The sequence below is a fragment of the Callithrix jacchus genome, chromosome 9, assembly GCF_049354715.1.
Source record: "Callithrix jacchus isolate 240 chromosome 9, calJac240_pri, whole genome shotgun sequence".
In the NCBI taxonomy this organism is placed as follows: Eukaryota; Metazoa; Chordata; class Mammalia; order Primates; family Cebidae; genus Callithrix; species Callithrix jacchus.
In genome coordinates this window covers 12,024,468-12,047,109 of record NC_133510.1, presented here as the reverse complement: position 1 = coordinate 12,047,109, position 22,642 = coordinate 12,024,468, and the positions used below count along the sequence as shown (strand labels likewise).

Below are 22,642 nucleotides of genomic sequence, written 5' to 3'. Positions count from 1 at the left end.
TTTCTTAATAAACTTGTTTCCACTTTATGGATTCACACTGAATTCTTTCTTGCTCAAAATCCAAAACTCCCTCTTTGGGTCTGGATCCAGATGACTTTTTGGTAACTTTTTGGTCTACAAACCAACTGTCAACTCTCAAGGGAGAGATCCCTCTTGGAGCAAATAGATGAACTTGCCCTGTAGGGTATGTCTGGTGAGAGGGAGGTGAACAGTGATATTTGCAGTCCTAAAGATTTAAGTTGAAAACAAGGAACACATGGAAAGACCAGAGGAGAAAAGAGAAGGATAAAACATAATTAATTATATTTTAGAAAAATGGGTGTACTTGTGTTCCCAGACCAAACCAAAGGTTTATCTCCCAGATAAACTGGGAGAGAAGGGAGTTTTTATTTCTGTAACCAGTTACAGAGAGAAGGCCTGGAGATTATCACCAAACCAACTCAGAATTACTAAGTTTTTCCAGAGGTTATATACCTTTTAAGCTATATGTCTGTGTGTAACTGTGCATTCATGTAAAGACATAGTGATTAACTTTTTTGATCTATAACTAAGATCTGAGTCTTGAAGATCTTCCTCTGGGGCCTCAGTAAATTTACTTTTATCTAAATGGGTCTAGGTGCTGGGGTGATTGCCATTATCTTGTCTTCTGCTAAATCATGGAGGTTTGGGGAATTCTTTCAGACCCCCAATAAAGTTTCTGGAGGCCTGGGGAGTTTCTTCAGACCCCAAAATAACTGGTTTAATCCTAAATGAGACCCCTTAAGAATTCCTTCATTATCTTGTTTATTCATTAATCCACCCATTTATTTGTTCATTAACATATCATTTTTGACCAACTATTCTTTGTGCTGGCTTTTAGGTCCTGTGAGTCAAGAGAAAGCAAGACAGATAGGATGATCTCTCCTTTTATGGTGCTTACATTGTACTGGGAAAGACATATGATAAACAAATAATATATAAATTAGATGTGGAGATTATTTATCTTAAGGTTTAAATAACATTATCATTTCATAACACCAGGAATTAATACAGTCACGTAGAATTTAGCTGTTCAACAGGCTGTACGTTTGTACGTTTCCTTCTTATAATAGAAGGTGCTATCAATTCATATGTCAACACACTTTCTGTCATTTCATCATTTACACCAAGATTATACTAAAGTATTTCTTTAACATATTCCTATCATCAATATACAGATTTTATAGATGCCTTTTTAACATTTGCAGAAAGTTTCATTCAGTAATGATCCATAGTTTCTATGACCTCTTTACACTGAGCTTTTTCTTGCTATAGGAAAGATTTCAGTTCTTGTTAAGGAATTTTTGTTTGTTTGGTGGGTTTTTTTGTTTTTGTTTTTGTTTTGAGGCTGAGTTTCACTCTTGTCACCCAGGCTGGAGTGCAGTGGAGCGATCTCAGCTCACTGCAAGTTCTGCCTCCCCGGTTCAAACGATTCTCCTGCCTCAGCCTCCTAAGTAGCTGAGAATACAGGCATAAGCCACCATGTCCAGCTAATTCTTGTGTTTTTAGTAGAGACAGGGTTTCACCCTGTTGGCCAGGCTGTTCTCTAACTCCTGACCTCGACTGCTGCACCCACCTTGGCCTCCCAAAAGTTCTGGGGTTACAGGTGTGAGCCACTTCACCTGGCCTCCTTCATATTCTTCTGACCACACACTCTCATCCATGGTCATCACAGCAAAACGACAATCCGAAAATACCAAAGGCCTCAACAGTACCACCAGAACAACATAATTAATTCTCTTCTTTAGGTGGAAAAGAATAAGGTTGGAGAAACTGGCAATCTTGAGTAAATATAATATGCTGAGGCTAGTAGCAAGCCAGATGCTAAAATGTTTGGTTACTGCCCAGGCATCATAAGCAACAAGTCTTACTTCTATACTATATAAAGCTGGATTAAATGCACTTGAAGACCAATGTAATGATGATACTCAGGGCAAACCAATTCTGAAGAGCACCAGAGCAGTGAGAATTTGATCAGCTGAGGCAATCTTTTGTGTCTTGACCCAGTCAATGAAATTTACCAGTGCTATGAAGTCACTAGCAAATTTCCAAGAAAAAATGCTAAGACTACCAGAAATGACAAAATTGTAAGTAGAAACCCTAACCTGTCTAAAGAGACAAAAAGAAAAAATGCAGGCCTAATAACACTGGTTGTGATTCGTTTAATATCTTAAGTTTGATATACACTTGATTCCTGAACGTGCAATAATATTCTTTCTGCTTCTAAATTCTTTGATTAATGTCAACAGAAAAGCACCAGGATATGCTAATGGATGAGTGCAATGCTGCTTTTATGAAAAATTTTCTTATTCCCAAAATAGCTGAAATGGAATCTGATTCATATACTGTTGTTCTTGCTATCTGCTGAAATTTTTTATATTGATTTTGAAGTAAAAGATGAATTCTCATTTGCTAGTATGCAAATAAAGAAATATTCTTTTTCATTGTTTTGCAATTTTTTCCTTGTTTAACCTCTCCATAAATTGTATTCAGCATTTTCAGTTTTTACATAGGGAAATTTTAAAACCCAATATATATGTCATACAGTAAATGTCTAAATTATTAAAGGAGCTTGGTCATAGCAGGATCATGTAAGTAAGGATTTATTTTTAATCTAGATTTACATATACAGAATCCAAAGCTTTTATCAAAATCATCCAAGGTTTTTTGGGGAACTATAAGAAACGCAATACGCCTTAAAATCAGGTTCCTGCTAACCAATGTTTTCCTCTGACTTTATTGTTAACAAGTTCATAAACACAAAACACACATTTAAACCCCTTGGGGATGGAAGGAATTATTTTCTTTTAATTTACAAAATGAAAAATGAGTATCCAGGTAGAGATCATCCAGGTAGAATTAGTTCAATTTTCCCACTCAGGGTTTTCAGACCAGAATAATATTTATCAAACATATTTCTCATGCTTAGGCCTTTGGCAAAGTTTAGTAAAGTCTACTTAATGTTTAAATATCAATTATTTAATTAAACTATTCAGCAATTTTGTAAATATTCTTGACTACCCCATCCTTTGACATATTATCCTGCAGTATTCTCCCCTCATAAGCAGGGCGACTGCCTTAACCTTTGGATTCTGAGTTCACTCACGTAATTTGCTTGGTAAATAGGAAATTAGCAAACTTTATATAGATCTTTGAGATGGCTTCCACATTGGAGTTTCTTGCTCTTCTCCATTTACCCTGAGCACATGCCCACACTAGTACACCGTTCCTAGAAGCAGAATGAGAATGAGATCACCCCCTCCAGATCTAGCCTAAATTGGCCAAATTCTAACTTCAAGATACAAAACATGGGCCATCTCAAATTAACAGAGTGATCCACCCAAACCCAGCTTAGGAAAATGGAATCTAAAGATATGTGAGGTATCAGTATCTAATGTAGTTTTGGAGAAGTTTCTTTTTCAAATAATGCTAACTGATAGAGGTACTTTGCTAAACCAGGAGAATGGGAAATATGTCCACCCTTGTTGCATCAGGAATCCAACAGCCAAGGGAAACACAGGTGAGGAATATCAAAGTTTTGACATGTGAAGTGCATAATTAAAGCTGAAAGAAAAAAGCCTATGAAAAAATCTGGGGTTGGCAAGTGACATCACGCCAAATTTCTACAAGTTGTAACTAAAATAAGAGAGCTTCTATTTCAACTCTCTTAGGGTTGTATAAGAATGAATACAAATAGTTGATTTTCCCCCTCTGTACACAATGAGAAGAGTAATAATTTCCATGAGACATTTTTCCTAATTAAAAATTTTTATATTAAAATCATAATGCACACATAGAAATGTGTCAAAATAAAACTAGGAGATACAGCAATGTATCATAAACAGTCAAGTAACCATCATGTAGGGCAAGACAAGGAATATTGCAAACAGCCTAGGTCCACCTCCATGACACTTTCCAAGCCCCTATACCTTTCTTCACATCTCCTGAGGTAAATAATATCCAAAATTTGTGATCATTTCCTTGATTTTCTTTATACTTCACCAACTAGGTATGTGACCCTAAACTCAATAACTTGGTTTGGTCTGCTTTGAACTGTGTATAGGTACAATCCTATATGTTCTTATTAATGGCTTCCTAGACTCAACATTATGTATCTGAAATTTAATCAAAAGTTGCATGTACATGTGATTTATTTCTTTTCATTTCTCAACATTGGTTAATTTTATGAATTTACTGTAATTATTTATCTATCCTTAGTTGATATATATTTGGACAGTTTCTTTTCTGAACTATTATGAATAATGCTACTATGGGCATTCTTTCGCATACACTTGCTACAATTCCTTTGCATATATCCCTAGGTGTAGAATTAGAGGGTCCTTGATTGTGATGTCCAAATTATCCTCACAGGCATAGAAAGTCCAAAAAATAATTTAACTGAATCTATTTCTGTAACCTTAACTCCAGTCTCTTTATTGCTATTTGCATATATCTCATCAATTATACATTTAGTCCAACAAGACACTATTATTTTAGATATGAACATTCATTTAGAATTATGCACATATTTATCATTTCATTAATTTTTATTTCTTCTTACATGTTCAATTTTGTATTTTTGGTAATTTTTATTTTCTCTAAAAAATATTTTTAATTTCTGTCTATGAAAGTCTGCTATTCTTTGGAAACATTCTGAAGACATCATTTCATCGAATTCCTGCTTTCATATTTTCTGTTGAAAATCAGGTTGTTATGTTTCACATTGAATGTGACTCTTTTTAACATAATCTATCTTTTACTTCTAGCTACTTTTCAGATTTTCTATTGGTCTTTGATGTCCTGTGTCATTTTATGTTAAATTTTATGTTAAACTTTTTTAGTTATCCTGTCCAAAAGTCAATGGCTCCTTAAAATATATAGAAGGATACATTTCATCGTTTTTGGAAAAATATCCCCAATATTGCTTTTGCCCCATTTCTCTTCTCCAATCTTTCAGAACTCAAGAAGTGTGTTAGATATTCTAACTTTAACATCAATGTCTCTTACCCTCTAGCCTTGTAATTTTTCTGGAGTTTGTTAGTATGCTAAGCCATAAAAACAGTAACAATTTTCTTCCATTCCCAACTCTTAGGCCAAAGAATAGAATAAAAGTTTGCTCTAGCCATGTTTCTGCAAGTTGAAAGAAACCGGAAATTAATCTGAATTGAGTAGCTTTTTCTGGAATGTGGGTAACACCCCCTGTGGGCACTGAGGAAGGAGAACTGTCCAGACCCCAGGCACAATTAATGCCTGAAGAATATCTTAGTTTATAGTGTTATTACTCAGCTATTTCCTTTATATAATCCTTCATATATAATCATATATTAGTTTATAGAATTAGTGCCTGAAGTATAACTTACTGCTTACATATATCTAGGTTATATATAATACTTAATACTTACATCTAGCATACTTAGTTCTATATAATCTTTCTATATAATCATACAGGTATTGTAGTCAGAGCTGTACTGACATATTTAATGCTGATTTATATAATCCTTGCATATAACCACATAGTAGTATGTAGTAGGAGGAATGCCTAGAACAGTCACAGAACAGAAGCAGTACATGGGAAAACAGCCAGACCAGGTCAAGAACCAAAGACCCAGGCGGTGCCGTCCCTGCCTGAAAGGGCATATGCTATATGGCAGGCTTGGAACAAGAGCCTCTCTCCTGATAAAGGAGTTGTAGTACCTTGCATCCAGTTCCTGTGGAAAGTAGGCCTCAGGCCTGAGATCCTGGAAATAATCGAGGGAGAAGAACCCCTCTGGTATGACCAGTCACAGCGGCTGTACAACTTGTCAGTCTTTTCTCGATTCTGTGCTAGCACAAATCATCCTCCCATAAATATCTTAAGAGAAGAGCACAAGTCTGTCAGCTCACACTGCATTAAGCTTACAGTATCCTTCTATTAGAAATCCTTTGAAGTCTCCAGCCCCCAGATGAGAAGTGTTGTGCATGACACCTGTTGCACACAGCCCACCTCCTTGCCTGGGTGACTCCCCCTTTTCTGTACACAACCCTCTACTACTACGCATAGCATGGCCCCCTACTGTGCACGGCCCACCTCTCTGCCTCGGTGACACAATGGGGTGGCCCCCTTACTTGTGACTCACGTGATTATGTATGCCTTATTACTAGGCCTATAGATGATGACCTCACTCAGGACCCTGCCCCCTGCTTGTACCTAGAAAATACAGATGCTCTTGGGCATTTGGGGGCCCGCTGATCTCCACTCACAGGTGGCGTGACCCCTGAGTCCACATGCTCATCACCAGTTCTTCAGTGCCCTGTCTCTTTACTTCTTGGATCCTGCACCTCGTCACAGCATAAGGGACACAGCCCACAACGCTGTAGGGCCCAACAGCCCTGCATTGGAAGGCAGCTTGTCTGTTGCAGAGTCCTCACCAAAACTCTCCTCATACAGAAATTCAATAGGCAACTCTGGATCTCAAAATACAATTCCAAAAAATAAAAAATGGTCCCTAAACCACAATTACACCATTCTATTCTATGAATTAATTTTCATTTTGCTTATATTATAGAAATGGGGTTCTGTGACTTTGAACTCCATCATTACCCAGGTAAAACAGAGATGTGAGGGCTTACTTCTGTTTGATTTATTTAATCTAAAATCCTCTCTTTAGGAATAAGAGCTTGAGAGTGAAACAGTTTAATTACCTTTCTGATTAAGGAATTCTATTTACACTAAAATAAAACTCTTTCTTATAGCCTTCCATGGATTAGTTTAAGATCATCTACAATTACTTGCTTAAGCAATGCCTTTTAAACTAAACTGCACTTAATTTCTAAATCTACATGTATTCAGATTGATTTGAACTTTGTTGTTCACTAATGCAAATTTCCCAAAATGATAATCTTTTAAAAATTTCTTAGACATTATCAAAATTATGTATAATTAAAAAATAAATCATTTAATGAGATAAATGTAGATGACTGACGATGATGATGTCAGGCAAAAGCGACAATTCTATAAATGTGATTTCAATCATGTTTTCTAAGAGCTGGATTTCAGAGTGATGAGAGAATACTATTCTTCTTCTTCATGGCCTTCTAATTCTTGTATTATTCTCAGTATTAGGCCTAGACAAACACCCTCAAGTAATACTTCATCAAGAATAGCTTAAAATCAACATATTCCCAATGATTCACTTGCCATTTTTTTTTTATTTTATCACATTCTAAAAATCATGACAAAAGTGACCGCCAACCAAGAGTATTCTCTTTTTGGCTGTTTAATTTTCTTTGTACTTTCCTATGAACTTATTCAAATTCTCTATGCAATATAGTACATAAACTTTGTTTCATCTTTTAATAGTATCATCAAGAAGTAAAATTCTCCTAACTTTTCATTTATATTCTCACCTGCTGTCAATAAATCTGGGTTATTTCATTATAGCAGTCAGAGTAGCATTACATATACACAAACATACCCAAAGATTACACTGAATGTGCTTTATACCTTCACAAAATTATCTTTCTATATTTTATCTCTAATAGAGAGCTAAAAAATTGACAGTAATATTTTTCCCAATACATATGTGTGCACCTGCATACCATTGTGATCTTTGAATGGTAGCCATACGAATATAATTATTTCATTTAGGGATGAATTTAACAAAAATTGTTCTGTGTAGTTAATACCTACAGTACTATACTTTGTTGGAAATTCACCAACTTCTGCCACTTCGAAATGTGTATTATAAATAATTAAATTAGAAATAAGAAAAAAAGGTTGTCTAGTGAAATAAAGGTGTTCAAAATCGGATGTTTTCAAATTCAGATTAGCATTAAGAATATGGATATACAGTTCTTGCCTATATGCTGCTTTTAAAATTAATTTAATGAAATATTTAAAAATTTAACTTGAATTTCTTACTACCATAATGCTCTATTCTTCTCTAATCAGCAAAAACTGTAATTAACATAGTATCCATGAGAATATGTTGTTTCAGCCTCTTTTATATTCATTAAAACATTTTACATATTTTCATATTTATAGAACATAATGTATAGAGAAAGCAATAAAACCTAAATATACAGTAAGAGAAAAAATTAACATTAGCATCGATGTTACCAAACCTTGGTCAAAAAGTAGAATTTTCCAGCAATCCAGACACTCTCCATATATGGTTGCTGATTGATATCATTTCCCTTTTGTTTTCTCCCTTCTGAGTATCCCAATTTTTACGATAATCACTCATATGTTTTATTTTAGAATTTTGTCAGCAATGTAGCAAATTATAAGGTATTAAAAATACATTCTTGAAAACTTTATATAAATTTTATTATCCCGAATTTTTTATCTTAACAATTCCTTTCATATCTGTAAATATTGCTATCCATGTAGGTTAAGTATACTCATTTTCCTTTTAATTTATATTCTTTGTAAACATGTCTCTCTAGTTTGTTCATTTTGATTACTGCATAGAACTCTATTATATAAATATATCATAATTTATTTATTCATTTTCTCTCTGATAGACATTTCAGGGACTTCTTAACCTTAGTACTAAAATATAGTGATTTTTTTGTGTGTGTATATATCCTGCTCAGAATGCAAATTCTGGGTCTTAGGATATGATACTTCATCTGAATCAAATAATTCCATGCTCACCCACTATTTATAATCTTAAGAGTAGTGTATGAAAATTTCTATTGTGTCAGGTCCTTTCCAAAATTAGACATCAGATTATAATTTTTACACTTTTATATTTGCATAGAATATTATTAAAGTTAACATTTTAGAAACCTTTTTCTATTATAATTTAGAATGTATCTTTAGTTCAAAAATCATGTTGCTCCTTTTTAATTTATGACTATGATTTCATGACATTTATTAAGAATGAATTATATATTCCACATATATATTTATATTTATTAATTTTTCTATTTTTTTCTTGAAGTGTTAAATACTCTTGTTATGAGCACGTGTAATTAAACTAGACATATTTCTTTCTTTATTTTTTTTTGAGACAGAGCTTCGCTCTTGTTACCCAGTCTGTAGTGCAATGGCGCGATCTTGGCTCATTGCAACCTCCGCCTCCTAGGTTCAGGCAATTCTCCTGCCTCAGCCTCCTGAGTAGCTGGGATTACAGGCACACACCACCACGCCCAGCTAATTTTTTGCATTTTTAGTAGAGACGGGGTTTCACCATGTTGACCAGTATGGTCTCAATCTCTTGACCTTGTGATCCACCGCCTCGGCCTCCCAAAGTGCTGGGATTACAGGCTTGAGCCACCGTGCCCGGCTAACATATTTCTTTAATCAATCATTATGTCAAATGAATTTGAGAAATTATGATTAGTTAGTAGCACATTGTGAGGGAAATTTCAGGATTGTTTAACAACTCCTAAAACGACTCAAAGAAAAAAATGTGAAATACACAAATAGTCTGTAAGTTTAATATAGGTGTCCATGAGAAAATATAAATTCTACCATTACTAGTATATAAAATGATTGGTAATAAACATACCATGTCTGAATTTTTTTGAGGCAGGCCTAATGTCACTGGATAAGATTCCCTTTAAGGTCCTGACTTTAATTTCTTTGTGCACCTGATTTCTGAATGTGCAGTAATGCTCTTGTTTCTTGTACATTCTCTGATCAATGTCAAACAGAAAAGCACCAGGGTGTGCAAATGGACGAGTTTGATGCTGTCATTATGGAAAACACAATAATTTCCAAACAGCTCAAGTTAACTTCTATTCAAACACGATGTCCTGGCATAAGATGAATTTTCCATACTGTTGTTGAAGTGAAAGCTGAATTCTCATTTGCTAGCATGCAAATACAGACATATTCTCTTTCATTGTTTTGCAATATTTTTCCTAGTTTAACTTCTTCATAATTTGTGTTCAGCAATCTCAGTTGTTAGAGAATTTAAAAACCCAACAAATAGTTCATACATCGGATGTCTAAACTGTCATATGGAACTTGCTCATCACCAGAGTTATGATCACTGTGAATTTATTTTTACAGTGTTAGATTTATGTAGACAGAATCCAAAGTTTTCTTATCAAAAGAATCCAAGGTTTTCTTGGGAAGCCTAAGAAGGCCAATATTCCTTAAAATTTGGTTGCTGCTAATACTTTTATATAACTTGATTGTTAACAAGGTCATTAACACAAAAACTCATGTCACACACACATACACACCCCTCATGGATAAGAGGAATTATTGTCCTATAATTTCCAAAACAGAAAATGAATTTCAGGCAGGTCATCCAAGGTGAAACAGCCTTAATTTCCCATTCATGTTTTCAGCCCATTTTTAATATGTATAAACTTATGTCTCATGCTCAGTCTTTTGAATAAGTCATTCTCTTAACTTTAGCTAATGTTTAAATATGAATTGTTTAATGAAAATATTCAGCAATTTTGTAAATATTCCTTGGGCACTTAACATGTGTATTTGGCCAGGTGTGGTGGCTCACACCTGTAATCCCAGCACTTAGGGAGGCTGAGGCGAGTGGATCACCTGAGGTCAGGAGTTTGAGACCAGCCTGGCCAACATGGCAAAACCTCATCTCTATTAAAAATACAAAAAAATTAGCTGGGCATGGTGGTGCACACCTGTAATCCCAGCTATTCAGGAGGCTAAGACAGGAGAATCACTTGAACCCACGAGGCAGAGGTTGCAGTGAATGATACTGAGAAAACTGAATATCCACACGCATAAAGATAAATTTATATTCTTATTTCATAGCATACACAAAAATAACTCATATTTAATTGATTACAGAGCTAAATGTAAAAAGTGAGATTAGTAACTAAGATACTAAAACATACTAACCGTACAACTGCAAGTAATACAAATGGGCTAATCAACTATAATTCTATATGTATATTTCTCTACTTACATCATTATGTCTATAATAATAATAATCCCCTGCCTATCAATCTATCAATATTTATATTGCTATTTTAAATAAAACTAAATTAGATGCTGGATCACCTCACTCTAATTTAGTGGAAATTCAAGCAAAAATATTATTGATGCTCCATCTTTCTCCCTAGATTTTTGGTACTGTTGCTTCTTTCTATTTTTTATTTTTTGAGACGTGGTCTCACTCTGTAGCCCAAACTGGAATGCAGTGGCTTGAGATTGGCTCACTGCAGTCTACGGCTCCCAGCCTCAAGCTATCCTCCTTCCTTAGCCTCCCAAGTAGCTAGGACTACAGGTGCACACCACCATACCGGGCTAACTCTTGTATTTTTACTAGCATCTGGTACTCGCCATGTTTCCCAGGTTGGTCTCCACTAACTGGGTTCAAGAAAACTGCCTGCCTAAGCCTTCCAAGGTGCTCAATCACATGATTGAGCCACAGCACCTGCCCCTCCCCGGATACTTTTACTTCTAAATGTAAATTTGACATTTGAAGATAAGACATTTACATAATGTGCTATATGCCAGTGTGTGTGAATAATATAAATAACCAGCCTTATTACTGTCTGTTGAATGATTTGGCTACATTGTCAGTAAAGAGATTACATGAGTTCACCAACAAAACAGGCATCATTGGTTAAAGACTGAAGAGTTGAAACCTTGGGCAGTCTGTTATTTTTTAGTTTAGAGACAAGGAAGAACTAGCAAAGGAGACTGAGAAGCGGTGCCCAGTGGACAAGGATAAATCAGGAGAGGGCAGCATCCTGAAATGCAAATAAACTGTGTTCAATGCATGTAACATGAAGACTAACTTTGGCAATATGGACTCTGATGATCTTAACAATGTTAGAATCAATGAAACAGCAGCAGCTTCACCGGAGGGCAGCATCCTGAAATGCAAATGAACTGTGTTCAATGCATGTAACATGAAAACTAACTTTGGCAATATGGACTCTGGTGATCTTAACAATGTTAGAATCAATGAAATGATAACAGCAGCAGCTTCAGTGGAATGAGTTCATAAGCCAATAGATGAAGAGGCTTCATACTTTGATAAATACTTATAAACCAAGAGAAAAACAGAGCTGAAAAGCTGATTCCTCAGGTCAGCCTTTGAAGTGGAAAATCAAAGAACCTCGACCAGTTGTCGGGACTGAGCCAATTTGGAGAGCAAGAATTCAATAACTGAAGGGAAGCTTAAGTCCCCTTGATAAAGGATGCTGAAAATTCACCACAAGAATATTCAGAACATATTCATAAGGTGCTTTCTCAAAGACCTGTAGCCATTTCCCAGATAACAGTACCCAGAGGAAAGGACACACATCCATACCATCTGAAACTTTTAGGCATAGGCCTCTTATAGTAGGTACTTACTAAGGCATGAGTGGGGCAGAAGAGGGCTCCCGTCAGCCATCAGGAATGTCAGGTGACCATCAAGTGATGGCCTGGCAGTTGTCACACTGCCTTTCTAAAGATGATAATTGGTCACAGGCACCAGGGAGAGCAATTTCACAATAAATAAAAACACTTAAAATTGGTAATCAGCAGCTCAGGGATTGGGCGAGTAGGCCAAGGCATGTGTGTTAAGAGAGAAAATGGTGGAATATGGCCTTCTGGTGGCATTCCACCGGAAAAGGGAAGAATGCCTTGGGTAAGCATATGTACAACTCCAGTAAACACACTGTGCCTGCTCAGCAATAGAGTGTTAGCAGGCCACCACGCATGTGGGCAGCCCACCCTAAGGGGCTGAATCATGGAAAAAGAAACACAAGATCTTAAGGGAAGAATCATGGGAAAAGGAACATAAGACCTCAGAAGTATACCAATATATAAAACCCCATGTCAAAAGTCTATCACTGCACTTGACCTCCAAAGTGCCTGCTGTGGTCTCTTCCAAGGGTACTTTCCTTTCTTTCCTGCTCTAACTCTTTTTAATAAACTTTCATTTCTGCTCAGAAGCCTCCTTCAGTCTCTCTTTCTGCCTTATGCCCCTCAGTTGAATTCTTTCTTCTGAGGAGGCAAGACTTGAGACTGCTGCAGACTCATATGAAATTGCCACCAGTAAACCAGGTATTGGCCTCCCCAGCAGATCCTGAACTAACACTAATATGTGGGTACCCAAAGACACTGAGGTCCATGAGATGGAGTGTGAGATTTTTTTAAATTATCTTTTGTTTGTGTGTGTTATTTGCATTTGAGTTTTTTTTAGAGACACAGTCTCATTCCGTCACCCAGGCTGTATGTAGTATAGTGACATGATCATAACTCACCACAGCCTTGAATTCCTGGGTTTGTAACAGAGTACCCCATTTTTTTCTAAGAAAAGGGGATGAGTTAGTATTTTATTATTATTTTCTCTGCTCTTCTCTCTCCATTCCCTTTGTTCCCTGTTTTCTGCTTAGCCCTTCATAAATGCAAATATAACCTTTCACCCCCAGTCACCAGATATTCCCTGCAGGGCGCATTCTTCTAACTAAGTGCTCCAAGACAGATCTCTCCTGAGAACTGACAGTCAATTTGCAGACCAAAGCACACCCACCTTGGAATTTTTACCTCCAGGGAGTGGACTTGGAACTTCCAGGCTCTGCCTCAGGACTTTCATCCAACAGGAGAGCATATCGAAAGCATACCCACTTGGCCACTTTTACAACTTACTTCTGCACAGGAAGGCACCAATTCAACTGTCTGGTAGATAATGGACCAAGCTTGCAGGAGGACCCTCTCCCTTTGCTCAGTATCCCCCTTTACCTTATAAAAGTGTTTGTTTTCTGCTCCAAAGGTGACGTGGTAAACTTAAAGGCAGGACTCTTTGAGTCCCTTCCCCAAGCTAGGTTTGGAATAACTTTATTTCTTTTGTAGGAGGCCTCACTCTTGTTAACTGGACTCTGCATGCAGCTAGCAACTGACTCCCACGTTGGTTATAGATTCAAGGGAGTCTCCTGCCTCAGCCTCCTGGGTAACTGGGACTAGAGGTGAGCACCACCATGCCAAACTAATTTTTTGTTTTTGTTTTTTCTTTTTAGTTTTTGTAGAGAAAGGCTCTCACCATGTAGCCCAGGGTGGTCTGGAATTCCTGGCCTCAAGAGATATTCCCACCTTCACCTCCCCAAGTGTGGGGTTTGTGGGCATGAGCCATCATATTCAGGCTGCAGTGGCAGTTCTTGAAGGTCAGATGCTACCTAGAGTGTTGACTCATGTTCATCCCAAGGTGGATCTAATCAGTTTGCTGTTATTACCTCTTCCTGAATGTGTAACTGACCTGTAGAGTAAGGGACATTATTATAGCACCACCAAGGGGAAGCCTGTGAAATTCTCCTCAACTGGCAACAGTGATTTAAAAAAAAATCTCATTCTCCAAGGAGTGGAATTAATCACTACCATGACAAAACACTTGAAAGTTACAGGGGATTCACTTACCCTATCTGGCCTCTACCAAAACCAGATAGATTATACAATGAATGCTGATTTTCCATAAACTTAAATCACTACTTACAAATGCTCTCTAGGATGTGGCATCTTCCCTGAGCAGAGCAGAGCTTCTGGTACTTTGCATGTGGCTCTTGATTTAGTGAATGTTTCTTATTTTACACCCATGGGTGGGTCCGGAGCTTAAAACAAGCAGGCCTGCATGTGGTAAGAACAGGAGCACTGCTGCACTGTTTTGTGTCAGGGCTATGTCACCTCTGCTCTCAGTTTAATTTACATTTTGCAAAACATAATGTTAATTTAATACATTAATAATGTTATGGTAATTGGTACAATAAACAGAATGGAAAGTTCATTAAATATAGTAAAATACTTAAACATTAAACAGAAATAAAGCATCAGAAGAAAGAGATAAACCTGGTACTATTTAGAGACCTGCAACACAGATATTGTTTTTAGGGGTCACATACTTCTGGTCCACATGTCAAAAAAATCTGATTATTTATTTATTTAGCAGAGTCTCACTCTGCTGCCCAGGCTGGAGTGCAGTGGTGTGATCTCAGCTCACTGCATACTTCGCCTCCTGGGTTCAATCAATTCTCATCCTTCAGCCTCCTGAGTAGCTGGGTTTATAGGCATGTGCCAGCATGCCCAGCTAATATTTTTTTGTTTTATATTTTTTTAAGTAGAGATGGGGTTCATTGCTTTCCAGGCTGGTCTCAAACTCCTGGCCTCAAATGATCCACCCACCTTGGCCTCCCAAAGTGCTGGGATTACAGGCATGAGCCACTACACCCAGCAGAAACATCCTTTTTAAAGTAAATGGGACGTTGCCCTATATATACTTCCTATCACTAAAAGAGAAGAAGCACAGTGTTTATCGAGCCTCTTGGGCTTTTGGAGTCCATAAATACCACATTTGAGGATATTGTTCCAATGCATTAATAAAGTTCTTTTTATATCCCTATTCAGTCCTATCTAGTCTCTGCCAAAACCAGATGGGCTGTAGAATGAATGCAAAAACTACTGGTTTCAAGTGGAATCCAGAACATAAGCTATTTCTACAGCAGATATAGGGTCTGGTCTAACCTGCTCTGCCCCTTGTGTCAAATGATCCACAGGAACTCAAAGCTGCTAGAGGCATGCATAGTGGGCATTATAGGACTCTGTGCATGTCTCCATCAAGCACGTAGAAGAGGAGAAAGCAAACCCCTAGGGAATTAGTAAAGAACCATTCCCTCTTCAGCAGAGAAGTATCCTCTGTCCGAAAAACAAAAAAGCAAGTGCAGAACATTAATCCAAGCATAAAGCCCCTCTAAGCACCAGACCCTGTGCAACTATGCAAGTCACATGCTTATAAAACCAGCCACAGGGCCGGGCGCGGTGGCTCAAGTCTGTAATCCCAGCACCTTGGGAGGCCAAGGCGGGTGGATCACAAGGTCAAGAGATTGAGACCATACTGGTCAACATGGTGAAACCCTGTCTCTACTAAAAATACAAAAAATTAGCTGGGCATGGTGGCGCGTGCCTGTAATCCCAGCTACTCAGGAGGCTGAGGCAGGAGAATTGCCTAAACCCAGGAGGCGGAGGTTGCGATGAGCCGAGATTGCGCCATTGCACTCCAGCCTGGGTAACAAGAGCAAAACTCCGTCTCAAAAAAAAAACAGCCACAATTGGAGCACATGAGCACATGAGCATATCTGAGTGGCACAAGGAGTGAACTGTAGTGAACACAAACATGTGCCTCCTCAGATTTCCCTGTCTCCTGTTCCCCTGGTCAGTGCCTTGCCTGATCCAGATCATCCTTCCTTCTTGGACTTGAATGTATCTGTGGACATGAAGTCTTGGAACAGAAAAGGTTAGTTGCTCACCTCTTGTAAAGTCTAATTAACAAGAGTAAGGTCTGATACAAAAATAGAGAATTTATTTGGAAGCTAGCTTGGGGAAAGGGGCACAAAGCATACGGCCTTTCAATGTGACATTTCACCTCTGGAGCAGAAAGTGGACGTTTTTATAAAGTAGGGAAGAAAATAAGCAGGACAGGGGTTGCCCTGCTACCAGGCAGTTTCTACCTGCCTTCCTGGGCAAAAGTAAGTTGTAAAAGTGGCCACGTGGTCATACTTTCCACACGCCCTCCTAATGGATGTGAGGTCTGAGATGACCCCCTGGAGGTGGGAGTTCCATAAGGGCATAGTTTTGTCTGCAAATCAACTGTCAATTTGCAAGAAAAGATCCCTCTTGAAGCACATAGTTAGATGAACTTGCCCAGAAGGGACTGTCTGTTGAGAGGAAAGTAAATAGTTACATGTACATTTTTTAAAAGTTAAGAAAAAAACATTGAATCTATAAATTACTTTGGGCAGTATGGCTATTTTCACGATATTGATTCTTCCTAATCATCACTATGAAATGTTTCTCCATCTGTTTGTGTCCTCTCTTATTTCCTTGAGCAGTGGTTTTTAGTTCTCCTTGAAGAGGTCCTTTACATCCTCTGTTAGTTGTATTCCTAGGGTTTTTATTCTCTTTGTAGCAATTGTGAATGGGAGTTCGCTCATGATTTGGCTCTCTGTCTGTTTTGGCGTATAGGAATGCATGTTATTTTTGCACATTGATTTTGTATCCTGAGATTTTGCTGAAGTTGTGTATGAATTTAAAGAGATTTTGGGCCGAGACAATGGGGTCTTCTAAATATACAATCATGTCATTGCAAATAGAGACAATTTGACTTCATCCTTTCCTAATTGAATACCCTTTATTTCTTTTTCTTGCCTGAGTGTTCTGGCCAGAACTTCCAATACAATGTTGAAATTTTAGTGGTGAGAGAGGGCACACTTGTCTTCTGCCAGTTTTCAAAGGGAATGCTTCCAGTTTTTGTTCATTCAGTATGATATTGGCTGTGAGTTTGTCATAAACAGCTTTTATTATTTTGAGATACATTCCATCCATACCTAGTTTATTCAGAGTTTTTAGCCACAAAGGGCTGTTGAATTTTGTCGAAGGTCTCCTCTGCATCTATTGAGATAATCACGTGGTTTTTGTCTTTGGTTCTGTTTATGTGATCGATTATGTTTATAGATTTGTGTACGGTGAACCAACCTTGCATCCCTGGGATGAAGCCGACTTAATGGTGATGGATAAGCTTTTTGATGTCCTGTTGGATTCAGTTTGCCAGTATTTTATTGAAGATTTTTGCATCAATGTTCATCATGAATATTGGCCTGAAATTATCTTTTTTAGTTGTGTCTCTGCCAGGTTTTGATATCAGGATGATGTTGGTCTCATAAAATGATTTAGAGAGGATTCCCTCTTTTCGGATTGTTTGGAATAGTTTCAGAAGGAATGGTACCAGCTCCTCTTTGTATGTCTTGTAGAATTCAGCTGTGAACCAGTCTGGTCCTGGACTTTTTTTGGTTATCAGGCTATTAAAAATTGCTGCCTCAAATTCAGACCCTGTTATTGATCTATTCAGGGATTCAACTTCTTCCTGTTTAACTCTTGGGAGGGTGTAAGTGTCCAGAAATTTATCCATTTCTTCTAGATTTACTGGTTTATGTGCATAGATGTGTTTGTAGTAATCTCAAATTGTAGTTTGTATTTCTGTGAAATTGATGGTGATTTTCCTTTATTGTTTTTTATTGCATCTATTCAATTATTTCCTTTTTTCCTTTTTATTAGTCTGGCTAGCCGTCTACCTATTTGGTTGATCTTTTCAAAAAACCAGCTCCAGGGTTTACTGCTTTTTTGAAGGGTTTTTTGTGTCTCTCTCTCCTTCAGTTCTGCTCTGATCTTAGTTATTTCTTGCCTTCTGCTAGCTTTTGAATTTGTTTGATCTTGCTCTTCTAGTTCTTTTAATCGTGATGTTAGCATCAAGCAACCATTGACCTTCTTCACACAACAAGAAAAACCAACCTTAAACTTCATATGGAACCAGAAAGAGCCCCCATAGCCAAGACAATCCTAAGCAAAAAAAAAAGTTGGAGGCATCACACTACCTGACTTCAAACTATACTCCAAGGCCACAGTAATCAAAAGAGCATAGAACTGGTACCAAAACAGAGATATAAACCAATGGCACGGAACAGAGGCCTCAGAAGTAACACCACACATCTACAACCATCTGATCTGTGACAAACCTGACAAAAACAAGCAATGGGAAAAGGATTCTCTGTTTAATAAATGGTGTTGAGAAAACGGGCTAGCCATGTGCAGAAAACTGAAACTGGATCCCTTCCTTACACCTTACACAATAAATAACTCCAGATGGATTAAAGATTCAAACATAAGAACTAATACCATAAAAACCTTAGAAGAAAACCTAGGCAACACCATTCAGGACATAGGCATAGGCAAGGACTTCATGACTAGGACACCAAAAGCATTGGCAACAAAAGCCAAAATAGACAAACGGGATCTAATTAACCTGACCAGCTTCTGCACAGTAAAGGAACTATCATTAGAGTGTACCGGCAACCAACAGAATGGGAAAAAATTTTGTTATCTACCCATCTGACAAAGGGCTAATAACCAGATTCTACAAAGAACTTAAACAAATTTACAAGAAAGAAAAAACATCAAAAACTGGGCAAAGGATATGAACAGACACTTTTCAAAAAAAGACATTTATGCAGGCAACAAACATATGAAAAAAGCTGATCATGACTGGTCATTAGAGAAATGCAAATCAAAACCACATTGAGATACCATTTCATGCCAGTTAGAATTGCAATCATTAAAAAATCTGGAGACAAAAGATGCTGGAGAGGATGTGGAGAAATAGAACACTTTTACACTGTTGGTGGGAATGTAAATGAGTTCAACCATTGCAGAAGACAATGTGGCAATTCCTCAAGGATATAGAAATAGAAATATCATTTGACCCAACAATCCCATTATTGGATATATACCCAAAGTATTATAAATTTTTCTATTATAAAGACACATGAACACATATGTTCACTGTGGCACTGTTTATGATAGCAAAGATTTGGAATCAACCCAAATGTCCATTGATGATAGACTGGATAAAGAAAATGTTGCACATATACACCATGGAATACTATGCAGCCATTTAAAAGGATGGATTCATGTCCTTTGCAGGGTCATGGATGAAGCTGCAAACCATCATTCTCAGCAAACTAACACGAGAACAGAAAACCAAACTCCACATGTTCTCACTCATAAGTGGTTGTTAAACAATGAGAACACATGGACACAGGGAGGGGAACACCACACACTGGGGACCTTTGAGGAGTGAGAGAGCTAGGGGAGAGATAGCAGGGGGTGGGTGGATTGGGGAGGGATAATGTTAGGAGAAATACCTAAATGTAGATGATGGGGGGATCAATGCAGCAAACCATCATGGCATGTGTATGCCTACGTAACAATCCTGCATAATCTGCACATGTATCCCAGAACTCAAAGTATAATTTTTAAAAAGTAAAAAAGAAAACAGGGAACATAGGGGACAGGGACAGGAGAGAAGAAAATAATTTTTTTTTAAATTGTCTCTTCAATAAATGGGGCTATTGGTTCGTCTGATTTTCCAAACAGCCACGAAGGGGTTAGTAATGTAAGGAAGAAAAGCAAAGATGGTAGTTCAGCCTCAGAGAAACTTTGGACAAAGGGAAATAGAAGACAGAATACAGCTAAGATACATTCTTCCTTTTCTCTCTTCTATGGACTAATATTTGTTGTGGTTTTCCCTTGTAGCACTTCTGGAAAATACCAAGCCAAGTCCATGCATCTGATGACCACCATGCTGTCTCTCTTTATTATGAAGTAGCCACCAGCAAAGTCATATCAACATCACGACACATGGTTTTACTTTTTTTTTTTTTGCCTCATTTTCCACATTTTTTTCCTCATTTTCCTCATTGCTGCCCTGGACTTGCCTTCCCAAAAAAGAGTGTCATCACTTTAAAATCAGATATTGGCTCTAGTTCTAGACACCCAAAGCTAAGATATTCATTCAGTTGCCTCATTTGTTCATGAGTTTGTAACATGGCAATTAAAACATTCATCTAGAAAGGATACTAAACAAAATAATGTACAAATAACATGTAAGTAAGGTGACATTACTCAGTTTTTTAAAATGAAATGCCGTTTTTGTTTATATAATAACCAGCTAGAAAATATCATAGTACAAATATATCATTCACAATAGAAAGTGATTCGGTACATTTCCAACTAACTTAACCAGTTGCAAAGTTTGCTAGCTTTTATTTTTATTTATTTTGAGTTCACTTCTTTTGTATCAGCAAAGCTTTTAAGGCAGCATAAGTCAAACTGAAGGACAGATGCTCCCCCCCCCCAAAAAAAAGTGTGTTTGGCAGCTGCTAGGAAGTTCCCTAACATTCTTGTGACAGGGTTGGCTAGCCACAAGCAGCTGGCACTCACAGCTGACCCTGAGCCTGTGCAAATATACCAAAATCTTTTATATGCTTTTCAAAAAGTATTATAATAAGAGCCATCTAATTTTGACATCCTGCCTTGTCTCTACTTCACACACCTGACATAGCTACATCAAAGCTATATTACAGTTATATTTCCCCTAGAATTGTAGATTAGCCAAACTTTTGCTCTGAAAAAATGGTTCTTCTTGGATAAGCCTATAACCTCAACCTGAAATAGAAAATTCAAGTAACTGCAGTTTTTGTGATGAGTTTCATTTTCATTGGTTTATCACATCAAATTATCCATATATCCATCCACTTATGTGTTCGTTAATGTATCATTTTTGACTATTTTCTGTGCTGGCTTTTAGGTCCTGTGAGTCAAGAGAAAGCAAGACAAATATGATCTCTCTATTTATGATGCTTACATTGTGCTAGGGAAGATGTATGATAAACAAAATATATATATAAATCAGATGTGAAGTTGACTTAAGATTTAGATAAATATATTAAAATTTCATAAATACAGTCACACAGAATTTAACTGTTCAACATGACTGTACATTTCCTTCTTATAATAGAATGTGTAGGGGATCGGAAAGTGGCATTGAGGTAAACCTGGGTTCTTAGCAATGTTCTGTGTCTTGCCCTACATGATGGTTACATGACATATTGCTATGTTATCCATTTTCATTTTGGCCCATTTCTAAGTGTGCAGTCTAGTTATAATATAAGAATTCTTAATTAGAAAAAATGTTCCATGAAATTATCACTCTGCTCACTATATATCAGAGGGGAAAATCCACTATTTGTATACATCCATGCATAACTCTAAGAGATTTTAAGTAGAAACTTTCTGATGTTACTTCCAACTTTTGGAAATTTGACATGATGTTACCTGCCAACCCCAGATTTTTCAACACGTTTTTCTTCTAGGTTTGAAATCATCCATTAGTATATGCTGGTGCTTTCCTGTTGACATTAGTCACAGAATTAAAAGGCACAAAATGTGATTGCACATTTAGAAATAAAGTGTTTATCGAAGTTAAGTTCTGGATATGAAAGGAATCAAACCAGGGTGGTTAAGCCTGCACTTTGTCTTTCTTTTTGTCTGTTCAAACATGATGCTTCCGCTCATCATTTTATCAATTCTGGTAGTGTTTGCATTTGTTCTTGGAAATGTTGCCAACAGCTTCATAGCTCTAGTAAATGTCACTGCCCCTAAACCTTTCTTCACATCTCCTGAGGTAAGCAATATCCATAATTTGTGATGATCATTTCCTTGATTTTCTTTACACTTTACCAACTAGGTATGTGACCCTAAACTAGCTTGGTCTGGCCTGCTTTGAACTGTGCATAGGTGCAAACCTATATGTTCTTATTCATGGTTTCCTAGACTCAGCATTATGTATCTGAAATTTCATCACATAGTTGCATGTACATGTGATTCATTTCCTTTCACTTCCCTATATTATCCCATGTTGTGATTTTACTGTAATTATTTATCTATAGTCATTTTACATATATTTGGGCAGCCTAATTTTCGGCTATTATGAATAATGCTACAATGAACACTCTTTCACATATCATTTGCTACAATTCTTTTGCATATATGTACCTGGATGTAGAATTACACAGTTCTTGATTATGATGTTCAAATTATCCTCACAGACATAGAAAAGCCCAAAACATAGTTTCACTAAATTTATTCCTATCATCTTTATCTCCAGTCCCTTTATTGCTATTTGCATATATCTTATCAATTATACATTTAATCCAACAGTCAACATTTATTTAGAATTACACACTTTTTATTTTAATTCATTTTTGTTGCTTTTTGATGTTCAACTTTGTATTTTCAGTAATTTTTATTTTATCTGAAACATATCATTTGCAA

At 37.0% G+C, this 22,642-nt stretch overlaps 1 long non-coding RNA gene across 1 annotated transcript in view; it reads right to left on the bottom strand.

Annotated features, from left to right (window-relative positions):
* Positions 1 to 22,642, bottom strand: part of LOC144577837 (uncharacterized) — a 135,033-nt gene that overhangs the window by 98,161 nt on the left and 14,230 nt on the right. The gene's annotated exons all lie outside the window — the stretch shown is intronic.